General features: G+C 46.8%; 1 protein-coding gene across 1 annotated transcript in view; it reads left to right on the forward strand.

Moving 5' to 3' along the window:
• ARID4A (AT-rich interaction domain 4A) overlaps positions 1-24,256 on the forward strand; it is a 275,404-nt gene that overhangs the window by 152,963 nt on the left and 98,185 nt on the right. The window lies entirely within an intron of this gene.

The following is a 24,256-nucleotide window of genomic DNA, read 5'->3' on the forward strand; positions in this document are numbered from 1 at the left end:
TTTCAACAAAGGAATGGGAATTATGGATCGGGCAGAAGTATGTGAAGGATCTATTTCCCCGCCCCCTTCACCCCCACCCTCCGTAGATTTGATTAGGGAATCTAAGTCCTAGGTCATGATTCACTCTCCGTAATCGTTTTGAGTCACTGTGCCTCGGCCCAGCCTTAGTCCTCTCCCCCCAGTCTTTTCCAGTCTTGTAGAGGAGATTTAATACCATGTTGAAGCACCTGCTGACAGCTGTTAGAGCAACATCCACAAACAGTGCAAATTTGTCTTTTACTCCCTCCCAGAATGCAATTTGTCCCAAGTTCGGGCAATACACTGATCCAATTGTGCCCAAACTATCTCTTCCCTTTACAAATACATAACGACCGCCTGGGTCGGTCAACTTTTTCCACCCTCAATCCCAATTGATCAGAGGAGTATGCCCGCTCCCCCTGACCCCCCTGCCTCCCTCACACCCCCCCCCCCCCCCCCGTCATAATTTTATTTTTTTGGGACGAAGCAGACAACTTAAAACACTGCCTCTATTGAATTAACTCTAAAGCTTGGTTCTTTACACTTCTGTATTTTGTATTTATTAAAATGTTATATAGTGCTTTAAGCCAAAGCGCTTAACATGAGGACAACAGTGAATACATAACAAGCATTACATAACATGTGAATCAAGAACCAGAAAATAGTATATGGAACAATCAATTTACATGAGCAATATAAATTGATATAGGACAAAGAGAGAGGCAGCAAGAAGGTGAAAGAAGTTGCAAGGAGGTGTTGGGATGGTTATTGGAGGAGGTATGATTTTAGAGAAGGAGGAATAGGAGATGGAGCGGATAGGGAGGCGGTTCCAGTGGAAAGGAGCAAGAAGTGGGATGGGGCACGGGGTGGAGGCTGGGAAGTGGGTAGGAAGAGATCAGCAGAGCAGAGAGCGAGAAGGAGTGTAGAAGGTGAGGAGGGAGGAGAGGTAAGATGGAGCAGGACCATAGCGGAATTTGAAAACGAGACAGAGGAAATTGAATTTGAGTTGAGAGTGAAAGGAAAGCCAGCCTAGAGAGGAGAGAGCAGAGATGGAATCGTGAGGAGAGGGAAGGCGGAGAGAACGGATGGCAGAGTGATAGATGGATTTAAGGGGGGGGGTAAAATGTGTGGAGGAGAGACCGAAGAAGAGAGTAGAGCAGTAGAAGAGCCGAGGGAAGATGAGGGAGGAAATAAGGAGTTTAGTAGCATGGAAGGTTGGGAATGGTTGAATTTTGCGGTTATTGTAGAGGTGGAAGCTGCAGGACCGGGCAGTGAGAGATCTGGTAGGAGAGAGAGAGAGGTTGGAGTCGATGTGAAGGCCAGGATTTCAGGCATGAGGAGAAATGGGGAGCTGGGAGGGGGGGTGGAGTGGGAGGGAGGAGGAAGTGTTAGCAGGGAAGAATACAACTTCAGTTTTATCAGTGTTTAGGGTGAGAAAGTGAGAGGACATCCCGGATTTAATAGCGGGAAGGCAGAAAGTGAGCTTAAGAAGGATGTCCGGGTGAAGGAAGAGGAGAGGAAGAGCTGGGTGTCGTCTGCATAGAGATGGTGAGATACACTAAAGGAGGAGATGAGACGAGCTAGGAAGGAAGTGTAGAGTGAGAAGAGAAAGGGGCCAAGGACAGATCCTTGGGGGACACTGGTTGAGAGGTTAGATGGGGGCTGGGGAGGCTGTGCTGCCGGCCCAGAAAACTTCAAAGGTGCGGTTGGAAAGATAGGAGGTGAGCCAGTTGAGACCAGTCTTTGAGGCCAAAGAATGAGAGGGAGTTAAGAAGTAGAGGCTGATCCACAGTGTCAAAGGCTGCTGAGAGGTTGAGAAGAATGAGAATGGAGGAGTGCTTCGAGTAGCGGGCAGAGAGGAGAGTTGAGAACAGAGGTAAGAGCAGTTTCAGTGGAGTGATGAGGGCGAAAACCAGATTGAGTAGGGGGGGGAGAAGAGAGGTTAGGGATGGAGGATAGTTGAGAATAGACAATACATTTGAGGAGTTTAGATGGGAAGGGCAAGAGAGAGATGGGGCGAAATTTGGAGACTAGGAGGGGGTTGGCTGATGGCTTTTTCAGGATGGGGATTATAGTCACGTGCTTGAAGGAAGACGGAAAGGTAGAAGTAGCTAGACAAGGGTTGAAGGAGGTATGGTAGGGTATAAGGAGGGGGTAGATTTTAGGGATGAGGGAGGTAGGAATGGGGCCAGAGGGGGAGGCAGTAGGGTGAGTTTTAGATAAAAGGAGGGATACTTCTGTCTGAGAAACAGGAGTGGAGGAGGACATGGTAGAGGGTGGGGGGTGAAGAGGGAGACTAAGAGGGGAGGAGAGAATGTCTTGGCGAAGATTGAGGACCTTGTTAGAAAAGTAGTTGGCCAGCTCAGTGGCAGAGAGGAGAGGCAATGGAATGATCAGGGGGAGAGAGAAGTCAAGTTAAAGTTTGGAAGATTCGGCAAGGTCGAGAGGCTTGATACTGGAGAAGGTCAGAGAAGTAGGTTCGCTTAGCAGAGTCAAAACCATGATCATAGAAGGTATGATGGGAGAAGTAAGAGGATTGGTTCGAAGGGGAGGGGTGTTTGAGCCAGCCAGGTTGGGGTTCTGCCTGTGGGTTTCTTCAAGTAACTGATGTCCTGGCTTGAGCTCCGAAATTCCTTGAGGACCATTGACCTCTTGTCCGGAAAGTTGACCCCTCCCCCTTACATTCAGGGAGCCTATAATATAATCAAGGCCCCTTGGCATCATTGAATATGGTGTCTCCTAATGACATTTCCAACTCAGAGCCTCGATCTCTGGAACTAAGCTAGAACATGTGTTGTGACTGTGTGTTTAAAGAGAACAAACTAAGAAAACTGGAGCAATCGAGTCAACCAAAAACAGCTTCACAGCCCAAACGCTCTTTCCCCCCCTCTCCCACCCCCACTTAATTCGCACCTCAAATTCTCACCTTCCCCCCAGCAGACTGGTTCTCTCTAGGATGGACTACTGCAACAGCCTCTTTCTCAACCTCCCTGCCTCTGCTCTACGCCCTCTGTAACTCATCCAGAACAGAACCGCAAGACTTATCCTTTGCCTCAAGCCCAGGGACTGCATCTCTCCGGCGCTGAAATCCCTCCATCGGCTCCCCATGGCTGCAAGGATCAAGTTCAAGACCCTCTGCATTGTCCACAGGGCTTTCTGCGGCCTGGGACCTACCCATCTGCAACAATGCCAATCTAAATACTGTCCCTCTGCTAATCTACCTCCAACCTTCTGCGAGTGAGCTGGTTCGCCTAACAGAGATTTGGAGGGAGATCTTTATCCTCAGCAGGGGCCTCCCTCTGCAATAGCCTCTCTGCTTCCCTCTGTCTTGAGCCTAATCTCCTTAAGTTCTGGAAACTCCTTAACGTTCCTCTTCTCCTCTTCCTTCTCTCTCCCTCCACCCTGCTAACCTCTCTCTGCTATATCCCTCCCTCCTTTTCCACCCAGATTGCTGACTGGCCGCCACGTGCACCTCAGTCTGACAGGTCCCTGGCACCCTTGCCAGTCCTCTCGCACTTGCCTCCGCATCTGCACTTGCCGCATTACTTCTGCACTTGGTCAATGACCCATGAGAATGGCATTGCTCAGCACTTTTTCTGACTAACTGGGCGCACTTGGATTCCCCCTGCAACTCCCCCTGTACCATCTGTGCACCTGCACAATCTGAATGTACTATGCCTTGAAGGTCCCCCCTCCTTGTATGGTGGTACCTCAATGCACTTGGAAAAACTGCAGAATCTTTGTCGAACCTATTTGCTATTATCTACACTGTTCATTGTATTATATGCACTTACTCTGCCTGTGCAGACTTGTATTGTTCAGAAATTCAAGGGCTCTGATTTTCCCCTTGTTCCCCTCCCTCCTTGAGCACTTTGAAACACTTGCCTTGTGTATAGGCGCCTTAGAAATAAACATTACCATACCATACTAAAACCCCCCCACCCCTGAGCGTCTAGTCCAGCGCATTGTGGAAGTCCTGAATAGGACTAGACCACCATAGGGTACCAAAGCACCAGTCTAGAATAGCACTGTACACTCTCTTGAACCCCCCAATCCACACTCCTGAAAGGTCAACCCCCAACCCCTCCCCCGACTAAGCAGATGGGGACTGAAACTCCAAGAATTACCGTGAGCAAAGGCAACCCAATTGTCTGTAATTGCAGTGGAACTTCCCCAAGTACCAGCAGGAGTGTTCGATTGGTGCAGTTTCCCATGGTGAGAAATCCTGGGTAGCAAATGGACGAAACGATGTTGGTTGCAGTAGTAGTCTCCCATCCTCCAAACCCCCCCCCCCCCTCCCTCCGTCCCTCCCTCAACCCCCACTATTTACATTCACCCCATCTACTGGGCCGCAACTATCGGTTGGTAAGCCAAGGAAACCTCAAGGATTGCCTGCATTTGGGAATGTAATGCTACTCTACAAACCTAGAGCTTAAATTCTGACTCCTTTCACTCACTTTGTGGGATTATGAGAGAACCGAACCTTGCTCCCGTTTTAGTTTGTGCTGTGGGACTTGATTGCGCGTAGAAGTCATTTGCACTATACAGAGTACTCTGAACTTTCTTTGCAAGACTTATCTTGCTGTGTTTCGTTTTAAAACGATAAATGCTCACAGAGCGGTTTTATCTGTGCAGTCTGCTCCCTGCCGCAACGAAGGTTAAATGATAGTTCCGGGACTTTTTTTTTATTGTCCCTACGGTTCGGCCATGTGTTTTTAAGCATAACTCGGTAGATCGTAGAAAACTTTCCTATGGACCTTACCCGACTTTTCGTCCATTAACGCACTCGAAATCAGCCGCCATTTTCTGATAATCCTATCATTTCCCCCCATCGACCTGGCTCACCTGCTTTTGCGGCACTAAATCAAATCCCCCCGCCCCTGAAACAGACTTTATCAAAACATTCATATTCCCCGCCTCTATCCGTGACGTGACTGTGCTGCGTGGGCAAACGCGCCCAGGCGTCTTCTACGCGACTCCACACAGAACCCGGAAATCAACACAGATCAGCTCACAACACAGCACGCCACAATTGGGAATATGAAACTGTACTTTTAAATCAAACCGCAAGATTGTAAATTTGGTAAAGTACATTTATTTGACATCAAATGTTTTGAGAATATTCAGCGATTTGCATTTTTATTTGCTCACGTTCCAAAAAGTTCGTTTTGAGGCACGCGATGTTCCTTTGCTGTACACAGGGTCTTAGATCATCTCACAATACAGCGCCACAATTCGGAATATGAAACTGTGGTTTAAAAGCAAACGGCAAGATTGTACATTTGGCAAAGTACATTTATTGGACATCAAATGTTTAGAGAATATTCAGCGATTTGCATTTTTCTTTGCTCTCGATCCAAAATAGTTCGTCTTGAGGCAAGCGATGTTCGTGTGCAGTACACAGGGTGTTGGTTTACGATAAAATAAGCTCTTCGGTCGCACTGATAATCGCATGGCTGTTCCAACAACGAGGCACTAGGCCACCACAACGGTCTGTATGTTGCATCTAGCCGTTAGTACCGCGTAAGGGCATACTTGTACTTGGCGATCGTCCCATAAAATGGTCAGGGTGGTAACGTTGTTCACGCGGAGAAGCAACTGGCGGTTGAAAAAGCCATCCGCCGGTGTCTGGTACTCGTGACACATACAATAATGAAGGATGTACCTGTTTTAAAAACATAAAAAATGAAATTAGTCTCACCATCAGATCTTTATTAAAATTATTCATTTTATATATTAGGTCGGGAAATTATTTCATAGCTAGGACAGTGCAACTGGGTATTATACGTCATTTCCAGTAACCCACCCCCTCTCCTCCGCCTTTTTCAGAGCCGCCTGAGCGCCAGTGGACCACTTCGTCACTGATATGATATAATATGGCATTTGCAACGCGCCTATACACAAGTGTTTCAAGGCGTGGCGAGGCAGGGAGGGGGGGGGGACAAGGAGAAGACAGACAACGATCCTACTAGGCCAGGTGTCATTCAGATCGCGCAAGTGCAGGGGTAGGGGGAAGGTAAAAGTGCAAGGGGAAGGGGAGGGGGGGGAAGTCGAGTACACGGTAAGTAGCATAAAATAATAAATACATAGGGCCAGCTGGTGGCGAGTGCAAGGTAAGTGCAGAACAAGTGCTGGGAAGGGGGGGCTGTAGGATACTGAGACAGTCCCCCAGTGCAGTGGTTGACAGGGAGGCAGTGCAGGTGGAGAGTGGAAGGGCCCAGGACCGAGGTCGCAGACAGTGGACCAGTTGTAGCAGGGGAGAGGGAGAGAGAAAGCAGAAGCAAAGAGGAAGGTTTTGAGGTGCTTCCGTAAAAGGAGATGGTTCTCCTCAAGATAGTGCGCGGTACAAAACAATATGCCACATAGAACGAACAAGTACAACTTAACCCGTCTTTAAAGCTACTGTATAGTAATTAAATTGCGGTATAAACTCATCTAAAGAGTTACTTACATTATATTTGCATTTTCCATTGTGTCTGTGCGTAGGGCAGCCCCGAAATACCACTCCTTCTATGCCGACGTTATTTCTTCTAATGAACGAACATTAAATGTCTATCGTTTCTGAAATTTTATTCATTATCACACCCCCAAAAAGAAGTCTTTCGGGATGGTCCCGGCCTGTCAAGGTCAAATAACAATAGAACCTTATACTGAGTCGTGGGCCATTCAGGCACCCGAGCAAAAAATCAAAGCAGCTGACCTTCACTTTGAACGAGCACACATTCCTAGTTAGCTACATTCAGTGTAAGGCCATCTCACAGGACTTGAAATTTACACTCCATCTTTGCATTTTGTCTGCGTGCTTTGCAGCCCCAGAGAACCATAAATACGGAGACATTCTATATTTTTTGAAAAATGATTTATATTACTGTTTGGTTTAATTTAATGCGCAAATGAACAAGGTTGGATAGACACATTGCATGTACACTGAGCAATCACTTTTATTTACACAATACATAGCTACACATATTCAATGGGCCTGCGACATGAGGAGACTCGAGAGCAAAGTCACAGGTGACACCCGGGTGGTTCGGACTACTGCACGGTGAAGGGAGGGGCAAGGGTGGAGAGACACATTGCATGTACACTGAGCAATCACTTTTATTTACACATTACATAGATACACATATTCAATGGGCCTGCAACATGAGGAGACTCGAGAGAACAGACAATCAAATTACAATCATTTAAACCGTGATGTGTATTTCTCAATGAGCTCTGCTTTAGGTGGACATGGAACAGAGGCAATGTTGGGTGGCAATGCAGTTGTCCCCTGCACAGGTTCGTTCACAACTCCATGTATGTGCCTATCTAGGACATCAACAATAAGTCTCAATAAACTCATATTGCATATCCTCAAACACTGGTTTGATCACCCATTGTTTACTTCTTTTAGTGAAGGCCTTATTGTAGCGAAGCGTCCCTAAAGTTCCGGTCGTCCTACTTTGTTGACGGCCAACATTATGGTTATGTGCCAAGACCGCTAGAAGAGTCCGATTTATCATGCCCTCCATGCCAAAATGCAATCGTTTTGGCCTGTACTTTAGGCACATATTGTGGAACACCTCCAAATCTCCTGTGTGGCAGAATTCCGTGAGTCCCCTCAAATCTCTTGTTATAGTTTTATCAAATACAATCTTTTCAATGGCTTTGTGAGTGGGTGATGAAGGAATCAACCACTTCTTCTTCCGTGCCTCCTCTGTGGACAAATGGCCATGTTCACAATTGTGGAAATGTTGGTTTGTGGTCCAGCGGTGAACGTTGCTACAGTGTAGCATTACTGACCGCCATTTTTCCAGTAGAATTTCCAACGACCCTCCACATGTTTTTGTCATGATCGCTGCTTCCAAAAGATCAGGACTTGCCCGACTCCCTTGGAAGCAGACCCATAACCCCGGTTCCGAGTGCCAGCCAGTCCCAATTGGGACCTTTTGGACCCTGTCCTGGCGCCAGTGGCACCAGGCTCATAAAGATGCCCAGTCCCAGCGTTGGAAGCGCCGGGCTCATAATGCTTGGGTGGACTTACCTGCAGCAGACCATGCTGCTTACTTACCTGCCAGTTGAACCCCTGATCCTCTTCTGTTTGGGACTACTTTTCCTGTTGGGTGGGGCAGGAGCCACTCCCTAGGTTCAGAACACTGGAACTCTTCTGGAAAGCAGGAACTCTTTTCTTACCTAGGCGTGGCTGTGGAAGGAGACACCTAAGCACTACAGGAGGCTATTTAAACCACACCCGATGGATGAATCTTGCTTTGTGTTATTCTGCATTCTCTGCAGCAGAACGCTCATCGTGTCTTCTGCTTCTGATCCTGGGCCTAAGGGAACAAAGGCTTACCATCCTGGAATCCAGTCTTCAGCAGCACCTGTAAAGACAAAGAAAGAACAGGTTAGCACTACGGTCTTCAGTGGCAGCGCATCTCTTACCTGGTCCATCGGCTGTCACCAACGCCTCGCGCTGCATTCCGGCATCTGAAAGACAAAGGCTTACCTACTCTTCGCAGGCTCCGGAGGTCTTCGCACTGCATTCCGGCATCTGAAAGACAAAAGCTTACCAGCTCTTCGCACGCTCCGGAGGCCTTCGGCGCTGCATCCCGCATCTGAAAGACAAAAGAAGGTGCGTTTAAAGACATTGGGCAACTTTATTACTCACGTGCCATTACTCCTTCCCACGCCGAATCCAGTGGGTATTCCAGCACCCTTCAGCTTCTCTAAAGCTCTGAACTTGTACCTGCAAGATAAAAGGGACAGTGCGCATCGTGAAGCAGGTTACAAGCGCTTACTTGCGTGCTTCCAGTCGCTTCTATTCCTCACGCGGGTTCGATCCTCAACTCATCAGCCCGCCATCCGCCGATACCCTGCAAAACAAGAGATATCATTACAAAAGACTTTTAAGACATTTGAAGTGCCCAGAACTTACCGTTCGTGCAGTTAACGTCGGACAGCAGTCCTCTGAGGTCAAGAGGCCTGCACCCTTATCCAGTGAAGAAACTGGTTACGGCACCCTGCCCCGAGGCAGATGGAGAGCTCGGCGTTCACTTACCTAAGGTGAGGGCGTTAACCTTTGGGGTTCTACAGGAGAAGAGAAAGGGAAGAGGAGAGAGGCACCCAATAACCCCAGTTCATTATTCCCATATTTTCTATCTGCAGACATCTTACTCTTCGAGTCAGACATACAGTGCACAGAGGTCCAGCCCAAAGAGCCAACCGTGTGTTACACATCACCTTTGAAGATACGGCATTCACCCAGTCAAGACCGGCGCCTCTGCGGGAATCAGGTGAGCGTTACAGTTTTTGAGCTCCACCAAAGATGGTTGCTGATTGACTTGGACCACTGTGAAATACCTTGCATATCTTTTTTTTTTTTTTTTACCTGCAGCCGACATTTTTTATTGATTGTTTTTGCAAGATGCCAAACGTCAAATTGGTGATTTATATTTTTGTACTCTTCTCTCATTGTCTTGGCAATTGAAACGTGTCTGTCCGTGGCTATCAGGTCGATCACCATTCCCCGCGATTGTAGTTCTTGCAATGATGCTACAAAGCCAACTTTCTCCATGGCCACTGAGGATGTACTTTGTGACACCTGCACGACCACCGAACTCACAATTTTCTTACTTTCCATGTCCTGAAAGTGGTAGGTGCAGTACTTGGCTGAAAATCCTGGGCTGTCGCACTGTCCATCACCGGCTAGCCTGAACCGTTTGCCCGCGAATGTACTATCAATAGACATTTTTTCCATTCTCCAAGCTTCGCTAATGGCTGGAAATAGATAATCGGTTTGGTATTTGTAGAACTGAGTTTTCGCAATGAAATGGATTCCCACAAACTGAAAGAAAGACTCTAATTTTTTAAAACTTGAACCACTAAAAAGTGCAGCCGCTGCACAAAGTAGATTGCCTGCTGGCAGTTGCCCCAGCATGGGTTGTGCAGACCATGAGAAAGGATGATATTTTGTACAGGTGGCATGTATTTTAAGGTTAGTGCCTCGAATTGCACGAGTCACATTAATCAATGGCTCCCCACATACTTCCCCACCAACCGAATGCCCACATTTCATCCGAATAATAATATCAATCAAACAACTATCGAATACAATAAATTTGGCCCCTTTCCTTATACTGTCACTCTGCATCCCAGCTGGTTCGGCCTGTAACGTTGAGGACATGTCACTCACATGAAAGGTAGAATCTCTGATATCGTCTTCCGCTATGTTCAGTGATATTGATGGTGTTTCATTGTCGTCCACTTCATTCTCTTCCATTGCAACATCTGTTCCTTCTCCGGCGATGGGTGAATAAAACAATTTCTTCAACTTTCTCGCGGTCTTAGTTTTTGCGGGTGTGGATTCTGTAAATTGATCTCCGACTGCATCCGAACTACCAGGAGGACATTCACTATCAATGGCTGGTGGTGGTATAGCTCCGTTGTCAATCACTTCATATTCTTCCCATTGGCACGATGCATCTCCAGTCTCAAGTCCCTGTCAAAAGGTTTGACAAGCAACATCTCTCGTTCGCTTCACTGTCTGTGTAGATCTAGTTCGTACACCCACTCGCAACTAGAGGACAGATTGGAAAAGGGATGTTCAGTTTAAACACAACTTACAGTATTGAACTATTAACAGTGAAAAACAACATAATATAGTGACCAGGACACTAACCTTCTTTTGCTTTCTTTTCTTTGAAACTTTCTTGCCTCGAACTTCAACATCAGGACGCTGTTGCTCCGACTCGTGTGTGTGCATGTCTCCACTTCCTCTTGCGCTGCAACGACTATATTTTCATGATAAGCACATCCATCACGCACTGAGGCTCCATCGACTCCCTGAAACATAGAACTTTCATTAGTATGTATAATAATATTGAAAACACAAAATGTACTTGGGGACCAATACCCACGTACATCTCAATAGCAAAACACGAATGAACGCTTTGTGTAGAACATTCAAACGACAATTATTCACACATAGTTGATCTAGTTAGATGGAACTGTCAAGATCCATACCTCGGGCTCCTCATAGACTTCCATAGATGATATTATTGAAGATGATGCTTCAGTAACTCCCTGAAACACAGTAATTGCATTAGTATGGTTTTCTATTTTGTTAAAAAGAACAGAAACTTTGTGCAGGCGTCAACGGCTCATCTAAATAGACCTGCACAAATGATCAGTTGTCTAAAATAAATAATGGATATGTAAATATGATTCGATTTGCTCGATCGTTGGAAGTGTCACCACCCAGAGATCTGCATCAACTACTAGGGGTGATGTTCTTGTAGAAGAAGCTCCATCATCTCCCTGAAACATAGTACTTGCGTTAATTAAAGAAGGAAGTATAGCGGATGTAATCACGTCATATGATTTCGCTTGATCGAACTGTCAGTATCCATACCTCGAAATGCATAAGAACATCAAGGGACGATGTAACTGCGGTGCACACTTCTGCAAGCTGTTGCGCCGACCCGTAACTGCATGCTCCCCCTTCTTCTTGGACTAATGCTCCATCGACTCCCTGAAACATAGGACTTTCATTAGTAATGAACACAATATTGAAAAAAGAAGACACATAGGAGGGCGACGACAGAAGGACATATCAATGGCTAAAAACGAAAGAAACATTGTGTGTAACAATCACGCTACAAGAATGCAAGATCTGATGATCTCCATCGATGGAACTGTCCGGAAACGTACCTCGAGCATCTGAGTGACATCAACGGTTGTCGTCAATACGTTGGACTCCTCAGCATCTCCCTGAAAGACAGTACTTGCATTATTTTGGATAACAATAATTATAACTGAAAACAAAGACTAGAGGACGAGTACAAGGGTGTACCATTAGGTAAAATAATTACACGATAAATTAAAACTATTGATTTACATGCCTAAAACAAGTCAGTGGCAGAATAGCCAAGTAAGATTACCCGATAGGCGCTTGAAGTGGCTGATGACTGCAATAACGACACGGATGGAGAATCTTCCGCCTTCATATTGAGTGGATACATAAATGGGGAAATTATTGTTAGCTAATGCTACACACTACCGCAAGGCCGAGAGCTAAATCCGTAAACTTGACTCACCAGTGGAGGGATGTGGACGAATAGAGTGGGAATAGCGGTTGAGAGCAATTTTCGCCTCGCGGTGTGTTCTTCTTTATTAGCAATGATGTGGAGTACATGTCTGAGCTAAAGTGTGCCTGCTGCAGATGCGGTATCGATCACCCCTCTTGTCCGCAAAGACTTCTAGGACTCTACTTTCAAGCTCAGACGGTGGATATCCGCAATATCGGACCCATTCTCTTATCTGATCTATTGTCTTAGGGAAAACATGCATTATAGTACCTTCAGATTTATTATGGGTCTTCGAAGGGCAACCGCCAATGGAACAGGCAGGCATTGTGGAAAGTTCTGAAAAGTAAAGATCAACAATTCTCTATGAATACCAATGTGTTAAAAAATTAAATGACACATAAAAGGTTCAATGCAAGGTTCGTTTTGGTTCTTGGAACTATACACGTTATTCACATGCGGATAAGTATTTGAATAACTTTAAAAAAATAGAAAAATAATTTGACTAAACTCAGAACATGTGACTAGTTACTTGCATGTACTGTCTTGAACGAAAAGAAATTGGACGCAAAATGATTATGGTACATGGCCTTACCTTGACGAACAAACAGTTAGATGCAGGGATCAGAGTAGTTTCTTGTCGTAGAACAGGGAGCAGTTCACAGGTTGCAAACTGACGAGTTTCGTCGAAGTGGTCCCGGAAGTTCACAGAGACGAAGAGCAGATAACCAGCACCTTCACGGGTTGACTAGCAAAGCGCAAAGAAGTTCTCATTAGAAATATGAAGTGGGTTATAAAGAATTCGAAACAGGGGTGTGTTTGTGAATGAATGACGTGTATATGTCGTGGCATTATGCGGTTTGCAGGGGGCCGTCCAGCGTGAGGGGGGATGCTTGGCAGGAGACACGGGGTCTGGGGGTAGACATGGGAACAACAACCCATGCTCTATGGACCACTTTGAAGTGTACATGGTCTTTGGCACCTCTTGGCCTTTATCGCTCCCTGACAGCTCCACTTGCCAGCACAAGTACCCCGGTGCGAACTGCCTTTGATAGGGCGGGGGGTGGATTGGGGCGGTGATCGTGCAGACAAGACTCGTTTGCCGCAGGGCCTCACCAAGGAGAGGCCATCTAACTGCATGTAAGAGGCAGGCTGCAGGATCTAGTACATGGAAGGCAGGGGGGGTGAGTTTATAAATACCTCACCCTCCCAGGAGAATATATGGGTGCAGTTCACCCTGGAGACCCTGGATGCCTAGGCAGTTAGTCAGCAGCAGGCTGGCCTGTGGTGGCAAGGCGGCACGGGCCAGAGGGGGTCATCTCTGTACCCGGTGCTCAAAAGGATGATTTATTATGATCAACCATATTGATTATTTACCTATAACCATGTTTTGTATCAATAAAATCCAACGGCCTTTTATTGCCAACGCTTGAACAAAGTGGTGTGGTAAGTATTTTTGGGGGAGGAGGCAAGGCCGGGAGGCTTGATGCCAACCCGCAAAATAACATATGTATGTCTGCTGCATATGGGTTCAACGGTTATGTGGATTGAAGGTGGGCGGCCAGCGTGAGGGAGGATGCTGGCCGGAGACATGTGGTGTGACAAGACAAGGCACAGGAAGACTATTCAATGGAGACACACTAGATTCATTTAAAAAATCTAAACAACCATTGTTAAAATATATGTTGGGTTTTATTTTAGATCTTAATTTCAATTGAACATAAATAATAAACATTACACATTGTAAAGTTCCGGTTGCAGCACATCCAGGGAAAATCCGCGGTATTGTCCACTGTCGCTGGGGAAATGTTGTCTAATGGCAAGTACCGCACAGGCAGGTATTACTCTCCGAACGCGGTGTCCGAGCCTCCCGTGAAGCCACCAAGTGAAGCAACGATAGGCCACCAGCCTGTACCACCTGTGAAAATGAAAGATGCAAACTGTATTAAAATGACACAACTTTCTTATCACTGTTCAGGTAAAAAATGTCATTCTGCTTTGAAAAAAATTCTATCTAGAAAATGCACAATATGGAACCAATTTACATGCATTCGAATGATATGTAGATGTAATTTTATATGTGGGAGACGACCATGAAATAGTAGTGGCATCACTGACATCACAACCAGAGTATACTTACTCGTTACTCGGATTACGCGGACGAACAGTGCCGCAAAGTTTGTGCATTAGCACCATCATCATCATCCTCAACACGGTCCGTGAGAGGCAGGCTTCCCTGAACTCTGGCAGCTCGGTGATGCATTGCGGACTTGGCTCGCCTTCCGAAATGTAGGCCAAGCACCCGGAATTTTCATGGCAGCAGCAGTTCTCCTCCTCAGTTGGCATTAGCTTGCACCGATTGCACGTGCACCAGGTGGAGACGCCGTCCATGCGACATGGTCCAGGCTCTTCATCCGTTGACTGGTCCTCCCAACTGCCGTCCGAATCCCCATCGTTTTCGCGTGCTTGCCTTTCCAGTAGTTCTTCCTCGGTGTACTCGGGCTCGTACATATACGGCATTATTGTAGCCATTGTGTGGTAAAGAAAGTAAAATAATTTACAGAGATGGTACAGGTGTTAACAAGGCCTAGAAGCGGCGAATGTAGCTGACCAGAGCACAGAAACGAGTCACAGAATACTCAAAGTAACACAGAGAGAGTAATGGAATCGAAAATCTGCTGCTGTGTGTTGTGAAACGGTGTGTTTATACTTATTGAGGAAAGAGGCGTCCTGCCATTTCCATGGCGACACTTCATTAGCTGAGGCGCAGCGATTGTTGACACGAAACGTGCTTTGGCGTTGGGAAATGGGCGGTACGCGTCTGCTGATGTCAGGCTCAGGGGCGGGGGATTTGATTTAGTGCCGCAAAAGCAGATGAGCAAGGGCGATGGGGGGAAATGATAGGATTATCAGAAAATGGTGGCTGATTTCGAGTGCGTTAATGGACGAAAAGTCGGGTAAGGTCCATAGGAAAGTTTTCTACGATCTACCGAGTTATGCTTAAAAACACATGGCCGAACCGTAGGGACAATAAAAAAAAAAAGTCCCGGAACTATCCTTTAATATCGGAATGCAACTTCTCACAGGAATGCTCAAGTCAAACTTCAGTTCAAGCAAGTGCAAATACAAGCATTGTGCAGCTTAAGTTCCACAGCACTGTGCGTGCAAAGAAAAAGTAGATTGAGGTTCGAAATAGGCAGAAATGTTACGTTAACCGTTTAACCGTTTAATAGTAAATGGGCCCAGGGTCCTTACATTGTTTGTCTCTATGTCAAAGTATCTTAATGGCTCTTTAACAATACAGCGGCTCCAGCTGCGTCCCAAGTAGATTGGGCAGACTGCTGCCAAGATGGAGCTTCGGTGATCCTCTTGAGATCTAGGAGACCTTCTGGGAGTAGGTGGTGATTGCAGCCTTGGACTCACCGAGCTGGTGCTTGAGTGGTCTGTGATGGAAAGGCTCAATGTTCGAGGATCCTCTTGAGATCTAGGAGACCACCTGGGAGTGGGTGGTGATCGAAGCATTGGACTCACCGAGCTGGTGCTTGAGTAGTCTGTGGTGGAAAAGCTCCATTATATGGCCGCTGGATTGAAGGTGTTGGTTTTCCTGTGTGCTTGTGTTGCTGGGGGTCTTGCAGAATAGTCTACGTTGGTGGGTGCGGGGAACGGGCAGCCTTTGAGGCTTTGACTGCTTTCAATGAGATTGGTTGGAGTTTGTGCATGAAGTGGGGAGGCGGGGGCAGAACAATTTAGCAGACCCTTTAGCTCGAGGCTTTATGGTGCCCTTTTTCTTAGTGTCTCCCTCGCAGGCCTTGTCCACGGGTATTTTTGAAGGCTTTGCTGCTCATAAAATGAGTGCTAAGCACAAACGGTCACAGTCCTCTGATGTCCCCCTTCTGTGCGCGTCATGGTAGTACTGAACTGCGGTTGAACAATTGTACACCACAGCCACAAAGCTCTGCCCTTGACTTGCAGCTCTTTCATTCAGTGTTCAGTTTTATGGACTATCCTTGCACTGGGGAGGGGTGTCGGGACCCCACCGAATGGTAAATCAAGGTGGTCCAACAGTGCTCCAAGGAAAGTGCTTGGCCTTGTTTGTGAAGTCCGTTCAATCCCCCCTTTTGGGGATTGCAGTGGTATGGGAACTCTGTGCAGTGTTGCAGAGTCCGGGCCCTCATAGAGGCAACTCTGAGGTGTGGAGTCTCTGGCACAGGGCATCTGTCGGAGAGGAGGTTCAGGCGAACGAGGAAACTGCTGCAGGGGGGCTTGCTTTCCCCTGTATCCATACAGGGTGGGCACGGAAACGTGGCCTATCGGTGCTGTTTCGGAAGTTGGCTTCAGCGGGTTGTCATCGAAGGGTGGGAAGTGTGTAATAAAATGACACGTGCACATTGTAGCCAACTAAGGGTTTAGTTGCTTTGATGGAGCTGTTCTCCGCAGGGCATTATGCCAGCCTGGTTAATGCCCGCGCGCCCTGCATGGCACGGTCCGAGCGAGGCATACCAATAGTTTCCGTCTACTTTCCGAAAGTGGCTGGGCTGCGGGAGCGCTCGCTCGCTGGTGCTTGGGGTGGCCTCCCGTGTTGCCATGGTAACACCGTGTTGGGCCGGGGGGCGCCTGCGCAGAGGGCCCAGGAAGGCTGAGCAGCGCTTGGCAGGCTGCCAGTGGAGGGCTGCCAGATGCTTTGCGATGGGCTGCCTGTTTCTCTCCCTCTGCTTCCATGCAATGTCTGACTTCTCTTTATGGGAGAGGCTGCAAGTGATGCAGTAAGGGCAGGGGTGGCTCGCTCGCTCGCTCGCTGCCCGCCCGCCCGCCGGCCTGACTGCAGCACAGAGGTGAGCGTCTAAGACATCCTGCTCCTCTCCTCTGTGGTGGGGGCTTATTTAGACCTCGCCTTGGGAGGGTTGTGCCCGGGTTATTGTCTGGAATCGCAGCCTTTGCCCCCATCCCACCCCACCCAGCCATATTGCTCGGTCTGATAGTGTGAATACGGGAGATGTATGGATGGATGGATGGATGGACGTGACTCTGACATGGTTCCCGTGGCGTGCAGGGCTTTCTGCGCTGTCTCGCAGGCTGTGTGATGTGTTGCAGTCTTCTCCCAGGCTAGCTGTCACCGCAGGAATGATGCGTGGGCTGTCTGCCTCCTGGATGCTGTCCGCTGGGCGGGTCAGAGCTGTGCATTTGGAATGCCAGGGGAGCGTTGCTTGCTTGCTTTCGGATCCGCCAGCGAGCACATGCCGGCGAGCCTTCCAGACGTGGGCTGCAGCCCTTTGTTTGCTGGGTGCAGAGAGATATGGAAAAGTCCAGTCTGGCTGAGACATCGCTGCTGGTCGGCCTGCAGGCTTCTTTCTGGCCATTGACTTGTGTGAAGCAGTGTGGCATGCGCTTAAAGCAGGCTCCTGGTGCCGTGGTGATGCATTTTCTCTATAAAGTGGTTCCAGATGCTGCGTCTGCAGGGTTTCTCAAGAAGCCCGGACTGAAATTAAGTCTGGATGCACTTTTGCCTTTCGGGCGCCCTTTTCGGTAAACCGCCGTGGGATCCACCAGAGCCAGGCTTGGCATGAGTACTTCTGGCTGCAGGTCTGTGTTTAAGGGGTCCACATGCTCTGTCTCCTCTACATCCTATAAAGTTGGGGGGTGAACAAAAAGCCTGAAATAGCTAGAGATTTTGACTCCAACAAGAAGAAACCAATACAATGCTTGCGACTCAAAGACCCCCCCCCACCCCCCCACCCCCCATACCCCCGTTGTCCAGTTACCCAAGAGACCTGCAATGACGCTGCTGAAAGACGCCATGCTGTCACGATTTGGATGAATTGTTCCAAGACCCTTTAACATGTTTGCTCTTCTCCCCCGGGCCACAGGTAAAGCAAGGTGAAACGTTGGCAAACGTCCACTGAAGGGAGCCTCTGGTTTCCGTCTACCTCGACAGGGCTGCTTTTCCTAGAGCAAAGCTTCTGGCTTGCCCTCTGCTGCAGGGGGAGCCATCTGGGGACACTGGAATGTCTGAGTGGTCCCTTTGACTGCTAGCCCCTCCAAGCCCCCAAATACATGCACTCCTTTTTGTGAAAGATGACTGATCCAGCAGTTAACCGCCCCCAGGCAAGCTCATATGTTTGCCATGACCGTTTCATGAAATTCTGACTTCTCTGGTAAAGTGCATGGCTGGGTACGCTTTAGGGGAGGTCCCCTCAAGATCAATACTCCCCACCCCCCCCCAAAGCTGGAATCTTGTTACTCTGTGGATTGCTTTAGGTTGGGTGATGTGGGCACTGGACGCTTGCTCTGCTGCCCTGTGCGTTGCTTCAATTGCTGCAGAGAAATGGTGGATTGCGACCATGTACACGTGTTAAGTTGGTGGCATTTCTAGCATTCCAGTATGGCAACATGGGTGTTCGCATAATTAATGCTTCTTTAGCTTTACAGGTGATTTGAAATGGCTGTGGTGTGGCACACAGCCGAATTGAAGAGGAAAAGAGAACCCGTTGTCTAGCCCGGAATGTGTGCTGGGCAGCGGCTTCATTCGTGCGATTGAATGTGTGGTGAACCTGTAGGTTGAAGATCAAGGGATCCTTTGTATGGTGGGAAAATAGGTCGTGCTTTGGGGCCACAATTGAAACGAAAGAAGACAGTCAACGAGAATCAATTTCTCTGGAAAATGATGGGAGTCTCCTGGGTTTGTCCGGGCGATCTCTTGATTGACTAATGTGGCCTACAATACATCGAAGCCGCATATCATTGCAGCCATTGCTCTACGGGGCAGCCCACGCGCAGAAGATGTCATGGATTGAGATATTGGCAGCACATCATCGCCCTGGCTAAAATTATATAAAATCCTCCCTAAAGACTTTAAATTGCTTTATAGAACTTTTTTTGCCAAGAAACACATTTTTGGTAATGAACAGCAAAAACATTGGAAAGTTGCCTTCGCTTTAAATCAAATTGTATGAAATAAAAAATTACAGAATTTTACCACAAAAATATATCCCATGTGAGCAACCCATATTCTGCCCAATGGTCCGATGGAAAAGCTTTTCTTCGCCTTGGAACGGGCCTACTAGTTGCAAAAGGCCCAGCTTTCCAACCGAAGATCGATTCTAGCAAGGTAAGCGGGTGTATTTGGAAATGGCTCTAGGCAGACGATTCACAGCACTTTATTCTGCTGTATCTGGTCTGCGTGGACTTAAGGGAGAAATTCCTCTTCGCAACGTTGAGAGTTTGGGGGGTGAGACGGGTGCAAATCGCGTTTAAGCTGGTTCAATCAATCCCTGACGTCCTTTCTGCACAGCGTGTCCTATCTTTACATTGGACGAGCCTTGCTGCTAAGGAGTCCAGTACTACAAATAGATGGGATTTAGCAGAGCCTGGAGTCGCTCTACTACATTTCTGTTCTTAGTCATTTACCTGATTATTTAACATTGTTTAAGTAACGTATTGTTTATGGTCTCCATCTTTTATGGAAATGTTTCGTTTTTAAATAAAGTATATTGACTGAACTTGTAGGATCTGCTTTTTCGATCTTGTCCCCTTAGTTTATTACTTCTAGGAGTAGCTTTTGCACAATATCTATTCACCACCCACAAACCTAACCATTTCCTTTTCCTCTACCCTCCTCCCCACCACAGTTAACACACACACTCGGGTGACCACCAAATACCCCACACAAACCCAGACCGCACATCATTCTCAAACCAACGCACAAACCCAAGTATCATCCAACACACAATCACTGGACGATACCCATCTGTAAACCAACCTCCAGTGTGCAAAAGCGAGCAAACGCAAAAAGCACAGACGCCAGCTTCTCCTGGTTTCTACGTGCATTAATAGATGAGCACAACACCCGTCTTATCCTGCTCTTCCCGCCTTACCCATCCACAACCCCACTTTACCTTACAGAGCCCCAATTGCGCCTGGAGACGATAGAAATGGCAGCGTTGCGCAGTATAAAGCAACCTCGCATTCAGTAGTCTTGCATATCTTTCTCCCTTGCCGACAATATCCCATATCCAATCTCCCTTTTTTCACATCGGTACTGAAGGGATGTTTCTTATTCCTTTTTTTCTTTTCTGGCTCTGAAAGATTATTGGTTCTTCTGTGAATCTGCACACATTAGCTGTACACATTCCTTGGACCTTCCAAAAATGTGATGCAGTGAATCCGCTTCCATCACTGAGAGTGGCGGCAGTGCCCACACATTGACTAATACTTTCCATTATCAGAAGAGTGTTTATCCACTCCCACAGCTTATGGCTGTCCACTGATCTCTATTCAATAGATTGACTTTCTACTCCGTATATTTCCAGTATCCAACTGCAATGTTGGCTTTTGTCAAAGCCTGGCCTGCATTCATGTGACAATTGATTTTCACAACCAGTCCTGCGGGAGGGTTCTGAGAGGTTACCCTAGTTGATGAACACGGTAATTGCCATTCCAGTCTAGCCAAACTTAATCAAGCCAAGTGTGGACCGGGAAGGAAGGCAGGCTTCCCAAGATATGGCGGTGGTGTAGTAGTACAGATAACTCGAGCAACATAGGAGTATATACTTTCTCTTCGATTAAGCCTTTAGAGTTAGGGGGAAGCATGCATCTCTGAATCCCCTATAAACATACGCACCCTGAGATCGCCTACACTTCACACTTGTAACAGTTGTGAAAGTTCAAGAATACTCTCTCCAGTTTTACATGTTTCACTCAAGTGAAGAAAAACGGTGCAAAGCTTTTACAACCTATACCCTGCCTAATTATAAAGCACTTGTAACTTAAGACGTTAGCTGGTCCTTGTGCCTCTAAAAGCGGGTTTATATAACTTGTCGCAGCTGCAATCGTCACTAGGTGCCAGCCAAGCCTCCGTCTGTGAAGCGCGCAGCACCGTTGCAAGTGCATGAATGCAGACCAGTGTGGATGAGTGCAGCTGAAAGGCTTCGATGTGTACTTCATCATTCGACTGGAGCTGTGACAAGTGCCACTTTTCATAATGTCACCTGGTCTGGGCAGATTGTTTTTGGCACCAGGAGCTGCATGGGTCAATTTGGGGCTACTTGCTACCATACACAAAGATTTATTGGCTGTTGCCCCAAACGGTTCAGAGCAGAAAGAAACTGATTTCTGTGTTAATTTAAAAAATATTATTTGCCTCATCGCTTAGTGCTATAGAAATCCACCCCACTCCTGCTTTCCCCTAGTCTTCTATGTGTATTTTAATATTTTCAGTTTGTAGACTACGGCACCAAATTCACAGTTGACATCCCTTTGCTGTGCTTCTCTTAATAGTCTGCCTTTCTGTGTGCCAAATGTATTGTAATGCACAGTGCAGTGTGGGGATAACAAGGTTTCCCCATTCAGGTGCATGTGGCCTGACCGTCGCGTGCATACATGTGCCTATTAGGTTATATCCCACAGGTTAGTGGAATGCATTGTTTTATTTGTTTTTATATAGCGCCTTAATCCAAGGCACTTTACAATGAACAAAATAAACAATAAACATGGAACAGTAGAAGCAATAACGGTAAACGTGAGTCAAACCAGAAAATCTGCATGTAGAACAATTTACATATGAGAAAGGGGGGGGAGTAGTGAGTAGTAGGAAGAAGGGAGATTTACAAGAGAAGGGGAAGATGAAGAGAACACAGAAGGGTACAAGAAAAAGGGAACGAAGGGTGAGAGGGGGAAGGGTATCGGGGAGGGGAATGAAGAGATTTCAGTGAGGAGTGGAAGGAAAAATAGGAAGGGGAGGAACTGATAGAGAATGGTAGGGAGTTCCAGTGAAAGGGGGCAGGGAGCTGAAAGGAACGGAAACGAGAAGAGGCACAAGGGGGCTGGGGGAACTGAAAGTAAGAGGAGATCGACAGAACGAAGGGAGCGAGAGGGGGTTTAAAATGAGAGGTAAGGAGGCGCAAGGTCGTGAAGAGATTTAAGGACCAGGCAAAGGAAGTGAAATTTAAGTTGGGAATGGAAAGGAAGCCATCCTAGCTGAGAAAGTGAGTTGGAAATGGAGGCATGAGGAGAGAGAAGAGGGTGCGCATGGCAGTGTGATAAAGGGATTTGAGGGGGGCAAGGTGGAAAGTGGGGAGAAAGAAGAGAGAACAACAATAGGAAAAAACTAGAAAAGATGAGGGAGGAGATTAAAAGTTTGGTAGCATGGAAGGTGAGAGGGGAACAAACTTTACGGATGTTAAAGAGATTATAGCAACATGCCCGGGAGGTGAGGGAGATATGCTGAGTAAAGGAGAGGGAAGAGTCAAAATAAATGCCAAGATTATGGGCCTGGTTGGAAATGGGGAGACTAGGAGAGGGTGGGAGGAGGAAGTGTTGGATGGAAAGAACAAAACTTCAGCCTTGTCAGTGTTAAGAGATAGTGAGATGACCTCCAATCTTTAATGGCAGACAGGAAGAGACCTTGAGATGTAAGTCAGAGGAGAAGGAAGAAAAGGAGAGTTAACAGTTGGGTGTCATCGGCGTAGAAATGATGAGAAATCCCAAAGGAGGAGATGATGGGAGTGAAGTGTAAAGAGAAAATAAGCAGGGACAGGGGACATAGCCTTGGGGAACACCATATTCAGAGGGAAGGTAGAAGAGGTTTGTCTGCCCCAAGAAATGGAGAAAGAGCAGTGGGAGAGGTAAGCAGAGAGCCATTTAAGAACAGAGCCTTTGAAACTGAGGGAGGAAAGAGTATTGAGAAGTAAGGGGTGATTGATGGTGTCGAAAGCAGCAGAAAGGTCAAGGAGGATAAGGATTGAGGATTGCTTGGAATAGCGACCAGTAAAGAGTTAAGGACATGGGTAACATTGGACTCATTGGAGGAAGGAGAGAGGTTTGTTAGTTGGCATTTTAATCCAAAAAGGCATAGCAACTGGCAAGGGCAAGGATTGAAACATTGGAGCTGTGTGGCCTCTCTGATATGGACTCTGCTGTCGTTTGTTAGTCCTTACTAAAACATACTTGGATTACTAACGGACGGGCAGCCTGTTTGGTTCCCTTGTAGTGCAATAGCCGTCTGTAGGGTTTTTGCTATGGCACCTCATTGTTTATTTGAGGTTGGTTGGCATTTCTTTTATGGTAATGAATTTGGAACAAACGGACAACTTTGGCTTTGAGTACATGTCATCGCCCGATCACCCTCAACTGTCCTCTATGTACCTTGGGCATGAATATCTCACTTTTCTAGTCAAAAGACGACAAACGTCGCATAAGGACAGATAGATATACCCCACTTCCAAAAATTAAGCAATGGGTAAGCCACCAATCAAACTCCTATCCCACCGATGAGCCTGCTCAAAGATAATGGATTCTGCAAGGATAGTTAAATGAATTCATTTAATACAAAAATATATTTTTCGAATGTATCCAGTTTATCAAAAATACTCAACAGACGCATCATCCATATGTTAACTACATCATTTATAAAAAGTGCATCTGTGCTGATCACTTTCACTTGCTTGTTCAGACAACTGATATGCCTGTTAGTCATTTAACTTTAATTCAACTTCTAATATCTCATGAAAAGGTGATGGCACACGGCGTCACTTGATTGCGAGCGATGTGTTGCCGGATACTAGGTTGGGGCACATGGATTGATGTGTTCCATTATCATTAAAACGTACACTGAGTGGGATTGAATTCCTGCATTGATGTTTAAGAAGATTTGCCCAAAGCAAGAATATTCTTAATCGAAATCAGACCCATTGAAACATCGGATGCAATGTATGCAGGTTTAGGAAGATTGATTAACTCAAGGATTCCAAGGTGACAGATGACACACGGATATGTGATGCTTTCAGTCATACATTCCCTTGTTGGAACATACCGCAAGTTATTTTTCTGCAGAGGATCAAATCGGCATAGGTGTGATCCTGATGAAGACCGCCAATAATGATTGATTTGTTTTAAAAATGTGAAACTAGCATTGCAAGGCGTTCACAAATAAATGATTATCTGTTTTCATGTCCTCCGCTAGATGACTCTGTATTTGATTTAACGTATGTGGTTGCATAAGCGATCCACATACTGCCTCAGTCGAGGCTGCACGATTATGAACATTTTAGATCTGTGAACACCAGCACAGCCCTTGCACTGTTTTCGGATAGTAGAAGTTTAATGAGTAACAGTTGTGTCATTTGTGGGGATGGAGTGAGTAAAAATGATACTCTATCAGCATCGATGCACCCTTTATT

The sequence above is a fragment of the Ambystoma mexicanum genome, chromosome 14 (genome assembly GCF_040938575.1).
Source record: "Ambystoma mexicanum isolate Mex_15411 chromosome 14, UKY_AmexF1_1, whole genome shotgun sequence".
NCBI lineage: Eukaryota > Metazoa > Chordata > Amphibia > Caudata > Ambystomatidae > Ambystoma > Ambystoma mexicanum.